Source organism: Alexandromys fortis, unplaced genomic scaffold (assembly GCF_014885135.2).
Source record: "Alexandromys fortis isolate MF-2015 unplaced genomic scaffold, M_Fortis_MF-2015_v1.1 scaffold_2_1_26212458, whole genome shotgun sequence".
NCBI classification, from domain to species: Eukaryota; Metazoa; Chordata; class Mammalia; order Rodentia; family Cricetidae; genus Alexandromys; species Alexandromys fortis.
Genome location: NW_026067930.1, coordinates 16,891,330 through 16,916,007, shown reverse-complemented (window position 1 = coordinate 16,916,007; position 24,678 = coordinate 16,891,330).

Here is a 24,678-nt window from a genome sequence, read left to right as displayed (position 1 = left end):
TCACATCTTCATATTTCTGTGAGGGGGGATAGTATACACACGTACACAGGAGAATGCATGATTGTGGAGGCCAGAGGTACTCCTTAGGACCTTAGATGGATTTCTTCACGGGTTATACATATACTTTCCTCATCGAGACAGGATCTCTAGCTGGGTCCTACGGCTCACTGATTAGGTGATTCTGGTTGGCCAGGGGTTTGACTATTTCTGTCTTCTTAGTACTAGGATTGCATACACTGCTCAGTAGATGTGAGTGCTAGGGATCAAGCAGCTCCTCATGATGTGTGCCAAAGAGTTTCTGATTGAGCTTTTTCCCCAGCTACGACAGTCTAATTTTCATCTTTATAAATTTGTGTTTCTAAAATTCAAAATTTACTTTTTAAAATATTTTTCATGGTTTAGAATTTTGAACATAGGAAGGGAGCTTATCATAACATCTTAAAGCAGTTCTCTGTTAATTAGAACACCTGTCTATTATGACCATTGGTTTATTGATATTGGGGAGTATAGCTTTCATGATTTCTTTGCAAGTATGATAATGCCTTTTAAATGGGTAAGAGACATGAATTTCATTGTTTTGGTTCTTCACTGAAGTCACTCTCCGTCCAGGTGTTGGTGCCCATTGTCTTGTAAATCATTCACTCACCCTCCTGGATAAACATTATGGGTCTTTTCAAATGCAACTAGCATCATTCTCTCTTGTATTATCAGAAAGTCAAAGAGCACAGACTTTACTAATCAGCAAACTTTACTTATAGCAGATGAACTTCATCGTATTGAAAAACAACTCTTTTATTTTTAATTACTTAATTATTTTATTTAAAAAACTTTCTTTTCTCATTTTACATACCAATCCCAGTTCCCACTTTCTCCCCTTTTCCTGTTCCCTCCACTTTCCCCACATTCTGTCCCCACCCAGAGAGGGTAAGACTTCCAATGGGGAGTCAACAAAGTCTAGCCCATTGCTTTGAGCAGGACCAAGGCCCTTGACACTATACATAGGTTGAGCAAGGTATCCCTCCAAAGAGGATGGGCTCTAAAAAGCTAGTATAAGCAGCAAGGATAAATCCTGGTCTCATTGCTGGTGGGCCCACAGTCTGCTCCAGTCACACAACTGTTACCGACATTCAGAGGGCCTAGTTTGGTCCTATGTTGATTCCCTCACTGTCAAATCAGAGTCGGTGGGGTCCCATTAGCTCAGGAAGAACTTTGGGAGCTTAGCCCAATGCCCAGTTGTGTGTCTCTGCCTCTGTTTCCAGCAGTTGCTGGATGAAAGTTCTATGGTGACATTTGAGATAGTCATCAATCTGACTACAGGGCAAAACGAGTTCAAGAACCCTCTTCACTATTAGGGTGTTAGCAGGAGTCATCCTTGTGGATTCCTGAGACTTTCTCTAGTGCCATGTTTTTTGCTGGCCCCATAATGGCTCCCTCAATCAAGATATCTTTTTCTTTGCTCCCCCTCTCTGTTCTTCCCCCATCTTGACCATTCATTCCCTCAAATTCTCTTCCCGTCTTCCCTTCTCCCCTCCTCCTTTCCTCCTGCCCTCCCTTCTCCCCTACCACCATGTTCCCAATTTTCTCAGGAGATCTTGTCTGTTTCCCCTTCCCAGGGGGGATCTATGTATATATTTCTTTTAGGGTTCACCTTGTTACTTAGCTTTTCTGGGGTCGTGGACTATAGGCTTATTATCCTTTGCCTTACAGCTAGTATCCAAAAATAGCTTTCTTAAAAGCCATGGTAATTTCAATATGCTGAGTAAACAGAGATTCTTTTTCATTTATTTATTTTTTTAAAAAACCTTTCTTTTCTCATTTTACATATCAATCTCAGTTTCTACTTCTTCCCCTCCTTCTACTCCCTCTACTTCCCCCCATCCCACCCCTTATCCACTCCTCAGGGAAGGTATGACTTCTCATGGGGATTCTTCTTTCCAGAGGGAGGCTGATTATAACCTACATCCCAGATGTTGTTGTAGCCAAACTATAGCCAGGAAAAATGAATACAGAGTGACAAGTTGTTTCTTAATTACCTTGTCTTCAAAGTGCTAATCGTTTTCACTAATTTTTCTTACGTAAGGACGACAGAGATATTTGGATGCAAAAGGGATGAAAGAAATCATTTCTCTGTGGAGTACCCAACCTTAAATGGGAGATCCATAGTACAACTCCATGCTTCTTAGGATCAGGGATCATCAATGAAGACACAGCAGATTTTTAAGAGGGAGGGGTAATAGTAATCTTCAGCGAAACATTATTTGCCAGACATGGCCGATCCAAACACACATGACGCCACAGCCACTGTGGCTGTACACAGAAGACCTGCACAAGATGTAGCCAGATACAGTCCCAGCGTGGACAGAGGAGGGTCTCATGAAGCACTGCCACTATCTGAGGAGCTATTGACAATTAATTGATGACCCTCGGGGGGTACTTAGTTTCCTTCACTGAAATGTCACCTACAGGGCTACCCATGCTCCAGCAGCTGGTTCTATACCCATATATGTAGAGGCTGCACTACATACAATCATACAAAGAAGAATAGAAATGAACACGAATTTAGAAGGGAGGGGCAGAAGGGAAAATGTGGGAGAAGCTGAAAGGGGAAGATTAAGGAGTGGTTTTGATCAAAACATTTTACAGGCGTGTATGAAATTCTCTAACAATAAAAACAGTTTTTTCTCTGGCAGTCATATCCCAGAGACAGGGAAGGAAATGTGGGCTTTATGTGGCTAAAAGATAACTATAATAAATAATTATTGTATAGTTTTTCAAAATACTGTATCTTTAGAAAAGCCTTTGCTAGTATAATTTTCCTTCTCTTGTTCCTTACTGTTGCCATATTGTCCATTGTGTAGCTGTGGTTACTGACACTCAGGAAAGAGTCTTCAGCAAGTTCACAAGCTAATGTGTGCTTTCTCTAAAACACAACCACAATCTCTATCAGTCTTCTGATATCAACATGGGGAGATTTGTCTATCAGGTCAATATTCTCATGAAAGGGAATGTGCCTGACAATCATTAAAATAGCCAAACAAAATCCCGTTCTTTGAATAAAATACACAAGATGATCTTTTATACAGGTTTAAAAATACAAATTCCTAAAAATTGTCATATAGTTTGAGTTACCTTATTTTGCTAACAATGGGGAAAGTAGCTGAATAGAATGTAAATACAGGTTTTGGAAATATCGACATAATTTGTGAGTTCTTAAAACCTGGAGACTATATTAACTTACCTGTGTCTGCCTTCTTAGTAATTATCATGTTTCTTGGAGCAAATTTAATCATTATTTTATTTGAGCAATTTTATTTCGACTGATATTCATAGAGAACAAAGGGCAAAGGCAGGCAAAACCAAGCCTTTGTTTCTGCCGATAAAGAGGGGGAAGCTACACTGTTTTATCTGTAGCACCTTTTGGAGTGGCAAAATTCTTAATAACTTTCTTGTCAAATTTCTATTCAAAAGCAGCAATATTGAGTATACTTGTTAAAATTATTAGAATTAATGAATAGTCATCATGACACTAGAAATCTGTTTCTCGTACGCTCTAGAGACGTGGAGCTGGAGAAATTTGACTCTCTTCTCATATAGACTTCTTGTTTGGGCTTAGAGTAGCTTGCCAATCAGGCCAGTTAAGTAGTCAAGTCTGTTTCTGGCCTGCCTTCAATGTTCCTATTTCACTGGGAAGAAATACAATTTAATAACAGTCCTGTAACCAAAGAAACATCATCCAAGTCTCTAAGTGAGAGTGAGATGTACCAACCAGGACACAACCATGCCAAAGTTTGGGGAAAGTTGCACAATGTACTCCATAAAAAAAATAAATAAATAAAAATAAACTGCCAACATAATGAAATTGTTAAAGCAGTCGAAATTCTCAGATTGGCCTTTATATTGTTGTAAATATTGTCATCCCTTTAAGGAGCTCCAATGGTAGAAATATATTTACACATAATTATTGCCAATGAACAAGACATAAAAATGATTTATACATGCAATTATATCATTATTACCTATGACATTATATGATATCATTCAGTATGTGTAGCTATAGTAACTAATACTTTGCATTTGTAATATTCTGCACAGGTTATACACACACACACACACACACACACACACACACATAGTCTCCAATCCTATAAGAAAGTGAGATTCCAAAATGGTGAAATTAGCTTCTAGACAGATGAACTAGCAGCCATTTCTGTTTCTATAACCAATTAAGGCTCCCTGAAAAAAATATAACAATTAACAATTCTGAGCAAATAAATAAATGGTTATCATTGAAATGTGGGGAACGAATAAGATGCGGTAATTTCTGGCCTGGTTACTGCCCTGAAATAATTTCCAGAATACAGAGCAAGGAGTAAGAATTCAGTCTGAATCCAGAGAAAACCCAAGTGGAGGAATCACACCATACATTTCAGGTTACAACACATCACATGCCTAAAACAATAGGGCCAATCACGCATGGATTGAAACTGAAACAATTATGCAGCAAGATTAACTTTTTATCTCCATGAGTTGGTTCATTTCTAGTATTTTGCACTACAATGAAAAATTAACTCACAAATGTAGAAATAAAAGCTTTGGGTTGATCCTGTCTGCCAAGTACGGCTGCGTCCAGTTCATATTTCTGACTAAGATACTTTAATCTACATGAAGAGGCAAACTCTCATGTGTTTTCACAATATGTTGGCTGAAACTAATGCTAGAATTCTTGGGGCTTCACAAAGCGTAACCATCGCCTTTATGTCTGGATATAACATTAGTCTTTTCAGAGTAAGTCATTCCCAGTATACAAAATTCTCTGCCCTGTAATGATACTAAACTTAATACATTTAGTGGACAAATATAGATACACATGGACTTAATAACAAAAAATGGTTAAATTAAGTGTATCAGAGACCAGCCTCTACAAAAACACCTTTTACCAGGGTAGGAGCGTAGGGTGTTAGAAATATTAATAAAGAATATGAAGATGCACGTGAAAATAATAAAACAGAAACCATAGAGCAGTACTGGGAGGGCAATCCAGTGAATACTGAAATCAGCCGTGTTTATTTTTCCATATGCTTTTATACCCAATTCAAAAGAGGTAACAAAAGACTTCATTAACATAATACAAATGACAACTCAAACAGTTAATTGCTTTAACACTCTGAGACATCAAGTCATTAGCATTCTGTTGTTTAGACAGTGAAGCTACCTTAGACCAAGTATCCTGAAGGCAGCCACTTCCCAGGTAACCTCATATTCCAAAGAAGGGTTAGAAGTATGTTTGCCTATCCTAACCATCTGTCAGGATGAAGTGGATCTACTTGTATGAGCTATATTAATGTCAAAAATGGCCAATTTGAGCCACCTCCAAACTCTCTTTCAGAAAGGTGGCAATAGGCTTATCTTTTTGGATGTCCACAATTCCTCTCTTTTTATTAATTTTAATAAGGCCTGTGCTTCTGTAACAGGACAGGTGATCATATCTGCCTTAGGTGAACATATTCCCTTTTCTCAGACTTACCTGTCTTCGGCTCATGAATTCCAATCATACATGCCCATGTCTTAGACGTCCGTGAGGAAAAAGGATCAAATCCAATTTTGACTCCCACCATCTGTAAGAAAATGGTTAAGGGAGAAAGTACCTCTGGGCTCTGTCTCTGAGCCAAGTTTCTGTCAAAAGATTTTGTCTGTAATTAGATAATGCTTTATAAAAATACATGCTCCTATGACTACCATCTCCTAATTAAAGGGGTTGAGGGTCACCATGGTTGGGAATGGCCTTTTAAATTGGTCTAGAATATTTCTTAACAATTTTCAGCTGTATTAAAATCTAAATTTATTATCAAATTTGCCAAATCCAAGAACTCATTAGAAATATCAAGCTTTTATTAACATCTTATAATGAACTTTTAATGAACAGTTACAAACACTTCCAGGTCAATTTCATAATTCTAGAGTGGAAACTAACAATAAACACACAATTTGTCACATCACAATTCTCTTAAATCTATTCTAATCAAAAGGTAAGAAAAGGTGGGTGAGAGTCCAACTGCATTGCTCCTTTTAAGTAACTGTACCAGTCTCTGAGCAACAGCACAAAACAACATTAAGTCACCCTCCTCTTATTTGAAGAGGTGCTTTAGTCACTTCTTGTAATGCGTCCTTTTTCCCCTGAGGGGAAAATTGAGGTCTCAGTTCTCAGGTCTTATATTTCAACAGCAGATTGAATATCACACTGGCAAAATGAGTTCTGTGTCCCAAAGAATAAAACAGTAGAATGTTCAGTCTGCATTTCTGGTTTGGCTCCAAGATAAACAGGATTCACTAGTCCTGGAAGTTTGCTTAGCAAGTCCATCAAGAGCCTGGGAATCACCAGTTACCACCCATGAACTTCTTTGCCTTCTCAAATGGTCAGATAACAGCAAGTTGTAGTGAGTCAGGAACATTGGTTCAGGTACCCCTTTCCTCGGCCTGCAGCATGGTGGTAGGAGGAAATGAGAATCACGTGTTCAGGAACCTCTTTCTGGTTCTCCTATGGAGTCATCAGCGGCTGTAATGTCATCAGGGCTGGCATGCCTCTGCTGTATATACAGTCATCTCATCCAGTTTTATTTTCTTCCTGTGGGGAAAAAAGCACAAACCTCAATCCCAAATTAATACAGGGTCAGGTCCTTTCCATAACACAGTGTAAGGATCTTTTTACTTTGCCTTAGCAAAGATCACCTTGGTGCCATCAAGCCAAACTCTGTCCATGGCAGGTTGCTCATGGGCATGACTGAAGGCATTATGTGGCGATTCTTAATTATCCTGTTTTTTTAACTTTTTAAGTTGTTTTTAAGGAGCCATGGGCATGCTCCACAATTCCTTTTCACCCTCAACTACATGCATTGCTCTTCCATTGGAAAAACCATCTTAAATTTAGCATAATATCCTTTAATGGATCTTTTACTACAACTTTAGAAAAAAATAAAGGAATATAATTCCGTGAATTGCTGCAATGGATCAGCTGGGGAAAGATTATTAATCTGGCCTTTAAATTGAGCAAATGCAATTGCCCAAGAATCACTATTTTGAAATAACCAATGAATCTGTTGCTTAGTATAAGGAACATTGATCATAGCTGGTTCTCTGCCAAAATATCTCCTAGATTTTACTCTTCTGTGCTAAGAAGCTACTGCTTCAACATAAGGGTTTAATACCTTAACTGATGAAACAGAAAGGCGTAGTCATAAAAGCAGATGGTTTTTGCCATAATACTGCAGGAGTAAGTTTTGTAAGTAATATACATGCTTGCCAAGGCTGGCCATAATTAGTACAATATACTCCCTGTTTCTGTATAGCATTCTCTACCTGTGTGAATACCTGTCTGGCAGCTTCTGTAAGCTGACTACTGGAATTTCAATCACTGTTCCCTTTAAGAATTTTATTTAATGGTTCAAGATCTTATGTAGGATATTTTGAATAAGATTTTAACCATTGGATGTTTTATTAAACGCTTGCAAGCTATCTTTCTAAACCAAGTTGCAAGTCTGCCTAGCTGACAGGCTTAATTTGCTCATTTGCATTTTCACAGACACCTGACTGGCCTGAAGCTGCAGTTCCCTGAGGTTAATTTTTTTTGCAGCTGGCTCAGGTAAGGCTAGGCTCGAAGCTGAATCTGGGCCATGCAGTGGGGCACAAGCCATGCTCTCTGCTTGGCAGTGTCCTACTTGGGACGTGAAACCAGGAGGTGTTGGTCCCTCATTGCCTGCTGTGCCTGGGCACAGGCCGTGCTTTCTACGTTTAGCAGTTCCATTACAGGCCAGTCTCAGAGACAGCTGGCAATTCAAAGACTCTCAGGTGTCTGCCATTGTAGCATCTCCAAGACTTCCATGTCAACAAGCTTAGGCAGGTATAGCCACTCCAATTTTTACTATCCCTGCTTTTTTTATTTTAAATCTTGTAACCACAAAATTAAGAGAATTCCTGAATCCTCTCCTCTGTTAAAAGCCATGAATTTATCTAGCTGACCACAATGCCTGTGTGTGGACTGCCACAGTCTCAGGCCATTGCTAGGCCAAACACCTCATTCTTTCACTCTTCACAGGCACTCAGCAGCAAGAGACTACAGCTGGGTAACCACAGCACCACCGCGTGCATGGGCAAAGGCAAGGCCTTTCTTTGGCCTCTTGGAGACCTGGAGCAGCCTGAAGGCAGTGGCGGATACACTGCCAACACTTGAGCAGGAATATATTTAAAAACTCTAAATATCTTTGCCTTTGTGTTTGATCCACTTCAACACCTCTAACAATCAAAATATGTCCAAGCAACTGTACAGATAATTGCATATTATTTCCTTGTCTAATTTTTACAAATATTTATAGTTTTACTCCCCATATTTTGCCCCACCTTTATCTTTCCTTTTTTATTATCTAGTATTTATTTCCAAGCATTCATTACTCACTTCTGTGATTTTTATTGGTAGGGTCCCTCATGTATTCCCCTGTATGCCTGACCACACTTTTGTGTGTTTAAGGGTTCACCTGTTGACCACAGTGGGTGCCATATGTTGGGGACCAGCCTAGACAAAACCACCTCTTACCAGGGAAGGATTGTGTGGTGTTAGAAATATTAATAAAGAATATGAAGATGCACATGAAAATAATAAAACAGAAACCATAGAGCAGTATAGGATGGGCAATCAAGTGAATACTGAAATCAGCCATGTTTATTTTTCCTTATGCTTTTATACCCAATTCAAAAGAGGGAGGAAGGTAACAAAAGACTTTATTAACATGACACAAAGGACAACTCAAACAGTTAATTGCTTTAACACTTTGAGGTATCACGTCATTAGCATTCTGTTGTTTAGACAGGGAAGCTACCCTAGACTAAGTATTCTGAAGGCAGTCACTTCCCAGGTAACCTCATATTACGAAAGAAAGAGCAGAAGTACGTTTACATAGCCTGACCATCTGTCAGGATGGAATGGATCTTCTTTTTTGAACTATCTGAATGTCAAAAGAACCAGATAATCATGTCCTGAGGCGGGATGTGCAGCTATGCTTGTCAACAATTTGGAGCAACCTCCAAGCTCTCTATCAGACAAGGTAGCAGTAGGCTGACAATTTTGGGCCTCCACAAATGTTGAAATGGGAGCGACAGGGCTGCGTCCCCGGCACCTGGCCGCCCGCATGGCTAGTTTATACCCAGAAATAATTACACGGAAACCGTATTCTTTCAAACACTGCCTGGCCCGGCTAGGTCCAGTTTCTTATTGGCTAGCTCTTACATATTGTTCTAACCCATTTCTAATATTCTGTGTAGCCCATGAGTTGGCTTACCAGAGAGGATCTTAACCTGCGTCTGTCTGGAGTGGGAGAATCATGGCGACTCTTCCTCTAACCTTCTTTCTCCCAGAATTCTCTTCTGTATACTCCGCCTACCTAATTTTCTATCCAATAAAATGGGCCAAGGCAGTTTCTTTATTAGTAAGAAATCATTCCCACATCATTTCCCCTTTTTCCGTTTAAACAAAAAAGAAAGGCTTTAACTTTAGCATAGTAAAATTATATATAACAAAACAGTTATCAAGTAAGAATTACAGTTACAATATATCTATTTTATCTCTTACCATAACTAAGGAAAACTATAACTATTCATTCTTCAACTCCATCAAAGACTCCAGAAGGATATAATATTACCTAAGTACACAAGAAATAAGAAAACTCTAGAAATGACAGAGACATCTCGCTGCCTGGACAGTCACCCAAAGTTCTTTGGTACCGTTGGGGCATCCATCTTCGGCCTACAGGCCCATGGTATCCAGATACATTTCCATGAAGCAGGAAATTTCAAAGACAGTTCAGTCATTTTCTGCTGTGTCCTGCAGAATGTCTCGCAGACTCTTTCATGAATCAGGAACCCCGAAAGACCATCTCACCTTTAGGCAAGTTCAGCAGTCCTCTCTCTGAGGGTTCTCTGTGTCCAGTTTATGCAACAGTCCAGGCAAGAGCAGTTTCTTGCCCAAATGACTATCCAACTCCATAAGGATCCTCTTCGATGCCCATCTTCCTCTTGAAGTAGCTGGTGCTGCCAGGAGCAGACGTGTCTCCTTGTCATGAAAAGTCCTAAGTTATTAAAATATTTTAAATGCCATATTCTGCAGTCTTTGAAAGATATGAAGAATGCCTATCTAATTGAAATATATCTCTATATATCTAGAAAATCTAATTAACATGACTACAAGCTTAACTATTAGCAATGATTATCCATTAACAACCTATATTTCCTAATTATACATTACATTTTAAATGAACTACACAATCACAATACCTTAATCAAGATCAAAAATACATATACATATAACAAAATTGACCTTAAAATCCATACCAATGCAAATTATTCATATCTATATTATACCCCCCTTTAAATGTAAAAGAACATTTATAAACAATATTTGGGAACATGGGCGTAGTTTTTTCTCTCCAAACTGCTTCCTGCTGAATGGGGGCGTCGTTAATTAGGTCTTTCATGGTATAACCTGTGTGCCAGGGCCATCTCAGTTGGCAGTTGAGTGAAGCAATTTTTTGAGGGTATTCACAGCAACTTTCAGGAGGGCGTGGTCTATCATACCAAATCGGAATAGATGCAATCCACAGGGTCTCATCCTCTGCAAAAACAAAAGAAGACCCTCTCCAAAGCATCATATCCTTAGACCCAAATTCTGAAATCATAATACCCTCATGAAATCCATTTTGGTTTAGCTTGGCAGCCCATATAATGAAATGTCTCTCTGTACTTAGCTCCTTCACAGTCAAAAACTTTAAAGAAAACACAATGTACATAATCCAGACTCTCTGTGAATTTTCCATTTTTACGTGGCTTATTTTTTTTTATTTCTCTTAATCTATAACTATCTGTACTTCTGTACTCTGTCTCTTTAAAGACTTTACCCTTTTTCTTTTTAAGACATTAACTTTATTCTTTATATTCTTTTTCTTCTCTTTCCCAAGCCTACGTACATTTATCCAACAGTGTCTGAATCTGTTTTATTGTGAATCTGTAATTTCTTTACTATACAGGAGCATTTCTTAAAATGTTAAGCATTTCTTAAAAACTTAAGTTGCACCATTTACAGGTAATACGGTACTGCCTGTGTCCTGCCCAGTCTAAACCTTAACTGCACTGTTTTAAGGTAATTACGGTAGTTCCTGCCTGAGGTCAGCACAGTTCAGCTTGGAGCAGCCACACCTGCCTCAGAGTCATTTGGTGCTTCCGAGCTGAGCACAGTTCCAGGCACACAGCAGTTCACATTGGAGCCGCAATCAGCAGTTTAATTCTGAGACTGAGTGTGCAGCACAGAAACTCTTTTCATCCAAGTTACAGCCAAATCTGACAGGCAGAGCACTGCGCAGTCTGAAAACGTGTCTCTGTATGGCGGCAGGAATCCGCCATGCTCTTCCGCCTGCCTAAGCCTAATTCTGCCTTCTGCCCAGGTGCAGGCGGGGAGCGCTGAGCCATCTGCACGGTCTCAGAGCACTCTCCTCCGATCCCAAGCGGGAACACAAACACCCAGTCCCATAAAAGCCTTGAAATGCTTTAAAGCCAGAGTTCACGCTGGCAGCACAGCACCAGGAAGCAGCACTTTAAAATGACGCAGCTTTTTTTTTTTGCTTCTGTTGCTGAACCAGGAAATTTCTCTACAGCACGCCACCAACAAACATCAAAAATCTGTGTTAAACTCTCTCTCCCTTATTTTTAAGCCTTCTCAGGTTTTTAAGTGGATTTAGCCCATCACGTCTGGTCCACAAATGTTGAAATGGGAGCGACAGGGCTGCGTCCCCGGCACCTGGCCGCCCGCATGGCTAGTTTATACCCAGAAATAATTACACGGAAACCGTATTCTTTCAAACACTGCCTGGCCCGGCTAGGTCCAGTTTCTTATTGGCTAGCTCTTACATATTGTTCTAACCCATTTCTAATATTCTGTGTAGCCCATGAGTTGGCTTACCAGAGAGGATCTTAACCTGCGTCTGTCTGGAGTGGGAGAATCATGGCGACTCTTCCTCTAACCTTCTTTCTCCCAGAATTCTCTTCTGTATACTCCGCCTACCTAATTTTCTATCCAATAAAATGGGCCAAGGCAGTTTCTTTATTAGTAAGAAATCATTCCCACATCACACAAAAGTGAAGAATACATAGCCCAGCTCTCATTCCTTGCACTCCTATACTCAGGCGTCTGTGGTGAATGCACTCAGACCAAAACTCTTCACACTAATGTGTGTAATACCAGGAAGGGTGGGGTTAACAAATCATGTTAGTTGTATGCACTATAATTTATCCTAAAATTCGCATCATCAGATGTCAAATCGATTGGAAAAAATATCTTCATTTTATAACTAGACCTACCTTCTATTCAACCTACCGAAGAATAGTAATCAAAAAAAAAAAAGCACAAAGAAATATGTACTAAAATAAGGGTCCTAAATGCTCTGACTTCTGCACAACTTCAATTTCTATGACTTTCAGTTCCGTAGTAGTAACATGTATGAAGACATCCAAGTCCATGGGTCACTGCACTATATCCGTAGTGCTACAGGTGAGGATCACCTTTAGTACCATACTCATCTTACTAATTCAAGAAAGTGACTGGTGAGGGTGCTTTATTTAGACTTTTCACCGGAAGAGAAAAAAGTATTAGATCAAGCAAAGTGTAGCAGCTTGCCAATCACCTCAGATATGCTATGCTGTCTCCCACCATCCCCTTGTTCTCTCCACTATTTCCCTGCTAGAGCAGTTTCCATTTGATCCTAATCATAAGCCCCCATTCGTACAAGCTCCCTGCCTCTCTTCTGCACTCCATGTAAGTCTTTCTATTCTTCCTCTGATCATCCCCCATGGCTTTATCCGATCTGAACTTCAGACATACACATACCTCTCCCGTGCTGGACAGAAGACTTCAGCCCTCAATAGGAAGAGGTCACGGATGCAATGCCCAGCAAAGGTGTGTTTCACTCTTGATTATTTACAATGATTTACAATTGAGCACAAACATGTGTGTCTTTCCTCACCTTTTGATTATCCATCATTTGTTTCCTTCCTCTCAGTTCTAGATTCTCACATGTTGACGTGTGCTAACACCAGGAGTAAAAGTAGAACTTTTGATGCCAGATGCCACATTTCCAACTATAGCCTCAGCTATAATTAGATAAAACCCGAGAGATTCACATTTTGTCTTGAACCTTGCATATGTGTATTTGGGTAAGCCAAGTAAAATCTCTAACCTCCAAGCTAACTTAACTTAAAATAGAACTAACCTCTATTAACAACTGTGAGGAGATTATTAGGGAAATTAAATGTGTTGTTACAATGAAATATTTAATCTAGCTTTATTTCCAAGATAAAAAATGATAAATTTTGGTTAATTATACTGTTATTATTTATTATAGTAATGTCATGGATTTTTTGGTTTTTAGATTAATGTTATAATTGCTATGATTTAGTATTGATTCTTCTTTTTCTCTATACATTTGAAAATATTAAATTATTAAGACAACCTCAAGGTATTGTTGTCTAATTAGGTATAAAATAAAGGTTACATGTAAGAAATGGATTGGATATGTCTGATGCATGAAAATAAGTTAACTGCTTATACTCAGTCCTTATAAAAATATCAGAAATAATTTTTATCATAAATCACTAAGGGTTATATCAATATGTATTTTCCTTAAGATATTGTCTTCAATGAATACAGTCGATGAGTTACTTGAAGTTGAATGAAATCACCTTTTGTAAATATATTCACATTAAATTTAGAATGTCATTCAAATTTACTGCTTAATACCAATGTAAAATGTTTCATATTCAATTTAAAAATTTGAAATCGATAAACTGTGAACTGTCCTTTGTGGGTATGTCAGTAGCTTTTGGAGGACAGGTTCTTCCTTCAGTATCAGCAGCTCCTGCTGTGTCCACTCTAACTGTCAAGCACATTTGGGAAACCACAGAAGACGAGAGTTGAAGAAAGGAACCAATCACACAGGGAGTAGGAAATAGTCACCAATGCATGAGCATAAGCTTTTCCTCACCACGCTGAGTTCTTAGGAACATAGAACACACCCAAGTGACATCCCTCTGTTTTCGTATTTCTGACTGCATCTGGGAGAAGCAATACACTGGTTGCCCTACTTCCTCAAGGCAGCGAGAAACTTGGTGAAAGTTGATGTCATTCTAACTTGTCTCATATTAAGACAAATAGCATAACCTCCAAGAGTTGTGCATGTTCTCCCAGCATGAGCAAAGCCTGGGGTGGAGAAGCCTTCTTGGCACAGGAACGTGTTTAACGGGAAGGAGCAGGGTTTTGCAAGACAGGGGATCTGGGGAAGGCTCTGACACCACATCTCTGCCTCTTGGCCTTTCAGTCAACAGAAGGGCCTCCCTTGGGAACCGCATTTTGGAGCACTTGAGCTCTTGATGAAAGCCTGACTTTCTACAGAGGGTCTGTCGCAGGAATAGTGGAGTTCCCAGAAAGCTCAAAGAAGAGTTGGGCGCCATTTGAGAAAACTTAGTGTTCTCGGGAAATGGAGCTCACCTAGAATAGATGCTTAACGGCACATTAGGACCCTCGTCATCAAACTAGACACTGGCATTGTCCCAATTACAGTGAGGAAAAGTATAAGTGTGAACATATGCCCTTGATAAGGTAAGGAATAGGAAAGAGAAATGTCTCAAACATTGGACATTGGAGGACATTGCCAAGAGAAACACAGCCTCTGAACAGCACTCAATAAATCATGAACTGATGTGCTCTGAAAAGAAAAAAAGAACGAGACCGAAAACCTAGAAGTCCCCTCATCTCTGGGGAAATAATTGCACATCATGTTGTTTCACCTTAATTCACTTTAATTCCTTAATGGAATTAAAAGCAATATGAATGCCCTATAGTGAAAGCATCGCACTGCAGTTTTAAATGAGATTCTATTTCTGAATTAAGTTCTTGAGACTGGATATTGTACAAATATTTAATCAGACTTCAGGCTTATCTCACTGATTTTATTTCCGGAAAAGTGTGCTGGAATTTTGTATATCATATCCATTTCTATTGTTTGATTAAGATTTTTTTGTCTTGATAAATGTTTACATATTTTTGCTATTTAAGTATTATTATATTTTGGGTGTTGGGTCAGGTAATAGAATGGCCCTTTCCTAACAATAAAATGCACATTTTTCTAGTAAGTTGACAACAGGCTGTAGCGTCAAGAAAGAGCGTGTAATTTTTAATGGGTCCCCTCTCATCGAGTGTTTTCTTAACCTCTGCCACACTCATCTTTCTGCATGCACTAGGCCTTTTAAAGTCTGGAAACAGAAAACTAAGACTCCCAGAATTAGAGTGGATTAAAGGGATGATTGGTGTTGAGAAATGTGCTCCCAGTGGAAAGAACATGTTTCACTCCAACTCACAGAGCCATAACCTTTATGTCACTCATTTCTGTGGGAACTAACAGTGGCAATCAACTTTTAAATTTCAAGCAAAATATGATTAAAAGAGTAAAAGACACTGTATTTTTCTGAGCCAATGAACTACGCATGAATTTCAGTACTAAGACACAAACATTGTATGAAAGAAGTTAATGAATAATCTTTTACGTGTTAAGGATTCTATTGGCATAAAGCATTTTACATATCTGTAATATTTGCTCCTCAGGTACTTCATGAAAAATGAACATGAGTTTAAAGTATATATTTAATTCAATTTAAGGAGTTTTGCCTCAGCAGTAAAGTCTATTTTTTTAAACTAAGAGTTGGTGAATCTTACATTTGAAACACTGATCTATCGGTTTTAATCTAAAATTTTAAATATCACCTAGAGGCAGAAAATAGAGTAGACAGGCCCAGCTTCAGTGTATGACAGTCATGGCTCCTTAGAAAAACTTGAAGAATATACTGTAGAGTAGTAAGATCTCAGAACATAATGTCCACTCAACTTGCCTCCACAAATAAAGAATAATTTCTATAGCACTTACACAAGTTTTTAGCCCATTTTTACCTGCTTTAAAAATGAACATTTCCAAAATGAGGAGTTTTATAATCAAATGATTCTTTTACACAGAAAAACCTTCATTTTATTACCTTGATAACATTCTCTATGGTCTCATTTACCACATCTTGCTCATATGAAGACTGATCTCTTTGTACAACTATTTCTTATAAGAAGTCAATGTAAATTTTTATTTTAATTTTCTTAATAGTAAAATCAATATGTCCTTTTCAAAAGTTTAAAATCAACTTTCATCTTTACTGTAATAACAAATGTCACGCCTTTCAATAGAATTGATGACATTTCCTAGAGACATGTGACACAGAGAGTTCCTAGACAAGAAAATAAGAATTTCAAGGAGCAAACACTACTGAAAAGTAAAAACTCAAATAAATAGAAGTTTGGCCGAAAGCTTCTTGCATGAGATAAGACCATTACTCAGAGAGGCTTCCGTTCAAGTCTCGCTCTCACACTCCTGAGGTCAGAGGTCACTGGCAGCATTTCTTTAGTGGGCATGCCAATTTCCGTCACATTTTACCCACATGCTCCTGCATGGTGGCGGGGCTAAAAGAGCAAAACTGAGACTGGAAATCCAGATAATGAGGAGCCTAACGATTTCTGCTCTGGGAACTAATGAGAGCCCCAGAGGAATAGTCATCCAAACCCAATGAAAGAAATTAAGTTTGCACTCAAAACCTCGGCTGAATTAGACGGGGTGGGGGGGATCAATGAAGTAAAATTAATGCTGGCTCTCAATAAAGCCAGGGCCCAATTTGGACTGAGCATAGGGCCAATATGAGGACATCCAAATCTAATGAACGGCACCAGAGGCGGGTCCAGGTTTTCTGGAATCTAGACATTATATGATTTGTGGACCCCTCTCTTAGGAAATTCATTTTACAAATATTTATTTACTCACAATGTACATATGCACTGAGTGATGAGCAGTGTTCTGTCCACCCCGACACGTTGTAGAGACCACATGGAACTCACAGGGCTGAAGACATATTCACTTCACAATTGTGAATTCTAGGAGAAGCTGTATCATAGAAGAAATAGTACATGGGTTGGATGTCAGTCTCACACGTCTGTGAGGCAAATTGCCAGTAATAGGATGCTAACTAGAATTCTAAAGTACAGTCAGCATTGATTTCATTTCTTTTCCATTTTTCCTATTTTATGTAAATGTCAGTGCTTAATTTTTAAAGGTAATGTGTTAAGGATACTCTGAAGTTCTACAGAGAAAAATTCATAGTAGTTTTGTTTGATAGATTTCACTGAGATGGAGAATGTTTTGATAGGGGTTATTTCAAAGCTCTCTCTAACAGATATATATTGAATTGGCTTATAATCCATCCATCGATCAAACCATTCATCCACTCATGGGCTGTTGGTATTAGCATATATCTTCCTCATGAGGACATGAGGAAATTTATCTTACCTGCAAATTATCTTACATAGATTTTATAAGGTAATAGTCTCCAAATAGAACCCAGGGAAGAGAAAGTAGCATAAAAAGAAGAATTTGGACAGTGATACAGTTACACTAGTCTCCGGTCCAATATCCTCTTATAAAGATGGAGTGGTATTTCTCTTTATTTTTCATGATGCTGAGAATGAAACCCAGGGTTCATACATATCATGCTAGCACTGTACCAAGTACAGGTTTGGCAAAAAGTCTTACACAGATCCCACTCGTGTATTTGCATCATTCAGAGCTGGGGAGTGCCCTGGAGATTCTAGCATGTCATGTATGGAAGAACATCCACAAACAAGGCTAATGGGGTGACCTAGAGCTCTCTTTCCAAGCTAACTCTCCTTATCCCCTGAAACTACAAACTAGCGTCATGATGATTGAGATCTCCTTGTCCACCAATTCAAATTTATCTTTCCCTTAGTGTGTCTACAAATACAGATGGTTCACTGGCAGTGTTAAGGAGATGCTTATTTCTGAGGGGTATGTGGCTGTGACTTGGTGCCTTTTCCCTACTATAACCACTGCATTTATTTATGTATTACTAACACTAGGCAAAAGTTTCAGCAGACAGATGGGGAATGGATAACTCCCATGTATGTCACATCCCTTCCATTCCCATCTGTAAGAACAGCTTCTGTTTCATGGCTGATGTGTTTTAGGCTAGTGATTTCTCTTCATGTGCTCTATGCCTTGGTGTATGGAATTTGAAGGATGTGGGCAGCAGTAACAAAATAAATATAAGTAGGAACTTTGCCGCATCCATTGCTAGAAGTGTCTTATTCTGGGATCCTATGCCTATGCTGCCAGAGGCTCATTTTTGAAAATACAAAAGATAAATTTCCTAATGACATTAGAATAGTGGCAAGTGGGACCATTACTACATTTACACATGCCTCCTGGTTTATAAGGCTGGCATGCCAGAGAACAACACCAGACACAATTTTGAGCTCTGAAACACAAGGAAAATTAAAGGTTGGAAAAGCAATGAGATTTACAGAATATGAGCCCATTCGAGTCAGAGAATAAGTCATTGCTTCTTCCACAATCAAAGAAGGAATCTTGGTTTCCTAGTAGACAGATGCATTACTAGGTAACTCTTCATAGTCCCTTTCTCCTACCTATTTAGATCATTACGGGGATGGTAGCTGGATGAGCTTCAGTGAATGGAGTCCACACATTTTGGGGTGCATTTCACACCTATCTCTGCTGCAGTAGATGCTCGCTTTCACTTGCTCGCTCTGACAGCATGAGGGTTTGCAATGACAGAGGACGACCTGCTTGTCAGCCACCGTGCACAGCAACTATGTTTCTTGGTAGAGGCTTTCCGGGGGTGAAGGCACTACCTTGAAATGCAAATATTTTCACATTTTGTGATCTCTCCATGAGAATCCCAAATGTTACTTGTACATATTCTTTTGCCCGGTTTTTCTATTTACCTTTTTAAAAATTTCTCTGATAAATTGTTCAACACTTGCCTTTGCTATTGTTATCCATAATCTTAACAAAGTACCACTTCTACGTCTACAGAAAATGTACAAAAAAACCATTATCACTCAGAGATATGGAAAAGATACACATGTTAAAACATCATTAATTATGGAAGCATAATTATACAAAATTATATAAAATGAATAATACAATTCATTTTACTTTCCCCCAGTTATCTCAGATAACTCTTTGCTGAGTATACATTGGTAAAAATGGAAAAATCTCTGCTTCATCTGATTATGGGAGTGAGGGAAAATGATCATTATAAGAGAATCGGATGCCATTGACATCTGGACTCCTCAGTTACATACCCAAATTTAACCTCAGAATATGTGCTCGAACTTTAAGTTTTCTATCTCAGTGCTGATTTCTTATAATACTAAAATAGGTTGAATATACAATCTAGAGCGTCTGACAGGACCCAGGGCCTTAATTGGCAATTCTGATACTTTTTCAGAAATGAAAGTTAACAGATAAGGGAGCACGAACATTCTTGGAGATATCTGCCACAAGTTTGCAATCCTTAATGCAAATGATGTAACGCTGCCCCTTAAAATAGAAGTCTGTATTATTATTCTCCTGTCAGAATGGTTTTATGTTACAGATTTAGCTGGTCCTGTAATATCTTCCATATTGATGGCGCAGGTGGTAAAGCTATCTTGAACATGATCCTGAGCACTGTTCTCATTCATTTAATCCATTATCTATCGTGTTAATTCTATCAGCTCTTAGTTTATCCAAAAGTTTATGCCCAACCTAACAACTTGAAAACTTCATCTAAAACAAAGACAAAGAAACCAGGAATTAAAATAGATTGCTTTCATATTAATAAAGACTCCTTTATCAAACTTTATATTTTGGCCCTATTGATCACATACTCTCCAAGCCCAAGCCCATATGTACTCTGATTTCATATTCAGATTTACACTGCATAATATGTCTGAGCCCTAAAGATTCTATGGTTATAAATATCCCTTTCTGTATTTAGCTATCCAGAGCTTCCCTGAACAAAGTATGTCGTGATGGTCTTCCTTCTCAGTTCAGTGGTAAAATGGGAAAGGAGGACAGATTCTGGAGGGTATGCATTCTCTTTTGCAGAAAGAATGACTTGTACCTCATGTAAGGCCTTTCAGTTGTAAGAATAATAGTCCATTTCTGAAGAAAACATGACATCTGATTGCTAAGTAAGCCTAGACTTCAATATTTTTGCAAACATTAAATACATATATATTAAAAGAAAAACAGCCATAGAGTAGCCTTTCTCTTAACTGGTTTCCTATACAATTTTATACACAACCTGCTGGTGATTGGAGGTGATTGTTTTCACTCTGGTCTGTTACTTGCTAAATGAGATCAGCTGCTTTTGAAAAAATGTCTATGCTGAAAGTTGATGAATTTCAGCTCAGAAGAGAAAAGTGAAGGAATCTGACTGTATGATTACACAGTTCAAGGTCAATTGTCCAGAGGGAACTCTCCTACTCCATTGCAGAGTGTTTGTTCCTACTCTCGGAATCGCCTCTCACCATAGCCGATTGCTCACGCTCTCAGATGACAATTCTGGTGTCCTCTGCCTTCCAGAAAAGTTTTTGCTTGCCCCATTCGTCACCTGAGCTTGTGAATGGTTGGGAGGCGACTTTCACAGTCTTTGCTGTAATTGCGTGTTCTGATTCATAGGGATTTTCTTCATGTAGAAGTGGTGAGATGGAAAATCATATACAATAGGAGCCCAAACAAGAAGACTTAACTGGATGTTTCCCTATGACGTCATCTCCGTGAAAATTATGTACGCCAATTGTTTTATTCGGAGGCAATATAACCAGTTATAGAAACATATTTTCTTTGGGTTAATTCTTTTTGCTTTAATCATGCATTCATGTCTCCTGGATAAATCTCTATGAAGATGTATGGGGGATCCAAATTTTCTAGGAAAAAAATTCATAATTTTCTATTCAGAATTTTGCTCATCTGTTTATATTTCTTTTTTTTTCTCAATAGAACCATTAATGTTGCTCAGAGGAATGTTTTACTTCCCACAGATATTTTTCATTACTCCATAGTGTGTTTCTACAGCTCAATGTCTGCCCGGCTCACAGACTCTCTGACTCGACTTTCATGTCCAATTGGCAAATGAGGTCCCCTGTTCTCCATTACCGGTGTATACACTCACCTGAACTGAATCTGACGGGAATTTCCTTCTGCCTCTGAATCTCAGTAGAATTTACAGCAACCTTGGCCAGCCCAGGGCTAGGAGATGATTCTCTTTCTCTAAGGCTGACACCTAATATTTCAGACAGATAACTCAGCCCAGACCACCTAAAGAGAACTATTTCCCCAGAGAGACATGCCGGGAAACATGAGCCTCATGACAAAATTCTTATCAATTACATTTTAATACACTTTAAGTTTATTTCTGTATATTTGTATTAAGCCAATGTTTAGTTAGCTAAATATTTTCACCTCGTCTGTATATTTACACAATTTAGCAGTTGTTGTTATTTCTTATCTATGTTAAAATGAGCTGGTACTTTTGTAGTGAAGTACAGAGATACTATTTTTATCTGTAACTTTCCTTACTTTCCCTAATTTTCTTTTCCTTGCTTTCCCTTGACATTTTTGGGTGATAATTTGACTTAATTTTTAAAAATTATGTATGTGTGTAGGGATATGTACACGTGGGCACAGGTGTTCAAAAGGACCAGAAAACGGTGTCAGATCCCTGGAGCTAAACTTATAGCCAATTATGAGCCACCAGATTTGAGTTCTGGGAACTGAAGTCAGTTCTGCCAGAGCAGTCAGTATTGGCTCTGAAGCACTGAGCCATCTCCCCAGACCTTCCTTCCTGTTTAGGGGGCTTATCTTCCCATCTCTGAATAAATTTGCCTAAGCTCACTATTTGCCTTCCTCAATAGACCATGATTATTTAATCTTTGCTTCCTGGTTAAAAAAATAAATCTTCTGGGAATTAATTTATCATATACAAAAAGGTGTCATTCTCATCAGAGTTTATAAATATATAAATCATATGTGAAATTACAATACTTAACTTTAAGAAAACATTGATCAATGTCAAACAAGTACTGCTGAATATAAATGAACTCATTCTGATTTTAAATCTACCTAAAATATACCAATTTTTATTTCTTAAAATTGTGCAATTATTTGAACAATGACAATTGCATGCATACTTATGTGTATATTCTTAGACATTAATAAAGTCAAAATACCTTAGAATTAAGTAGTATAATATTTGCTACTATGTTATTTGTATTATCTGTTCTGTATTTATATATATATTTTTATATTAAGTGAACCAAGAAAGCAATTAATACACTTGAATGAAAGAGCTCTTTGCTCACATTTTTGTTAAATAAAAAGACAATCTCAAAGTAATATTTATTTTTAAAAGGAGGGAAGTAAATACTCATGTGCTCATGCCTCTGTTTACCTTAAAATGACAGAGAAAAATGTAGATTCTAAGGCGGTACTCTGTTTCTCCATTGTTCTTTCTTCCTACACTGCCTCTTGCTGCAACTTCTCTGTGTAGATTTACCTCAACTGACACTTTTTTACAGAAAGCTAACATTCTCTTTTCTATATTCTCTGAAGAACTCGGAATCCTACAGCTCTTGGATAAATGAGTTTCACCAAACTCAAACTCTTTTGTAAAATCAAGCTGAGATGAGACTTACGAATTCTATGTACTTAGATTGAAATACAATTAGTGCAAGCCCTGGACATAAAGTTCCTTGAACTCGATTTCCTTGAATCCACATGCTGTCATCAGTTTCCCCTGAAGGATAATACTCTGCTACCCAAGGAAATTACGGCGAGGTGGATCAACTGATGTTGTGGGTGGGAGGTTTTCTTTTGGTTTTACCTTAAATTATGAAGTAAAATTTCAGATCTAGTAATTGGAAATTGCAGAGAGCACAGGATGCCATGCTAACTCTTCCTGTTAGCAGTTTTCCTTTATTTTAGCAAAATATCTGAGAATTCATAACACAAAGAAAGGAAAAGTGTATTCTGGCTTTACGTTTTCAGACATTGCCATAAATGGTTATTGGGTCTTAATTGGGGATCTATTGTGAAGGAGTCCATTTTCATGGAAACCAGTGATGGAGGAAAGTTGTGTGTTTCACAGCGGGTAGAGCCAGGTTGGGTGTAGGATGGAGGAATCTGGAGTCTCCACATACCATTCTTTTTCCTTCAACTAATAGTCCCAATAATCCCGCCAGCTAAGCACACAGTCTTCCAAACATGAGCTCTAAGGTACATTTGAGAACCAAACAATAGCATCACCTATTCAAACAAATCTTTTGCCTTTGGGGAAGCTCCACACGCTCAGTCCTCTCATGCTGGCATTACTGCTTTGGAAGAGTTGTTTTCCTTCTGACAGAAGATTAAATTAATTCCAACGAGACTCACATGGTGCTGAAGGAGATGTCAGTACATTTTCGACTTTGAATCCCTCTCACCTGGATAAGGATAGGTTTTAGGATGACCTGTGGCTAGCAACTTCCTTCTGTTCCTTTAACAATCAAACTACAAACACTGATTTTCAATCTTTGAATATTACTAAAGAATTTAGGCTGTCTATATTGTGTGTCCAGATTACATTGACTAGTAATGGTCACAGGGTCAGTGTTTTGTGAGTTTCATGGGAACTATTTTAATCTTTTGTCTGTTAGAAGTGTCCCTTGCTTCAGACAATATCCTTCTGGGTAGCTGTACTTCTTAGGATACAAGTGGATAATTTTCAGAAAGGTGGGGCATTGATAAGCTGTGTCTGACATACATTCCCAATGAACCTGCTGTGTACCTACATCATGAACTGAACAGAAAGCACTGGAAGTTACAGGAAGAAATCAATGGCATAGCTAATATTAGATGCAAATGATGATTAACTTCTGGTAGACCCAATCTTTGAACCAGTTCTGGTAGACCCGTAATTTCCATCCAGGGTTTCAAAAGGAATCCTGGGGAGATATGGTTTTCCAGAGAATTAAAATCCTTTGACACACTAACTTCAACAATGTAACCCCATTAAACTCACACAAAAAAAAAATATTTACTTCAAATTGAAAATGTCTCCTTTTGCCACTTACTTGATTGTTTAATATTCATTAAATTATATGTTCAGGAAATATATATATCAGTAAAACAATAAGAATAAAAATAGAATTTTCCCAAATCACAAAGCAATGTCAGTTGCCAGTTCATATTGGCAGGGATTTGGGAGGCATTTGGCACTACTGCTGTGGACAAAATACATTTTCACAAGCAAATTAGAGAAAACCAATTACTACGTGTCAGCCCTGAAGCCTGATATTAGCCATCCTGATTCAAAACACAATTATGGCTTAGAGGGATGGTTTATGCTGTAAGTGTCTGACTTACAAGCATCAGGATCAGAGAGAGTTAAGTTCCACAGCACCCATGTAAAAACCCAAATGTGTCCCCATATCTGTAATCTGAGCACTGGGAGGTAGCAACAGGAGGAACCCTGGGGCTTTTTGACCAGCTAGTATAGTACACCTAGTTTATTAGATCCAGGTACATACACACATACACACACACACACACACACACCACATATAATTTTAAAGTAATTGATAAATACGATAAACATGTTCACCAAGGTTTTGTTTATGTAGTGAGGACACAGGAGCAAAAGATAAGTAAATGTGATTTT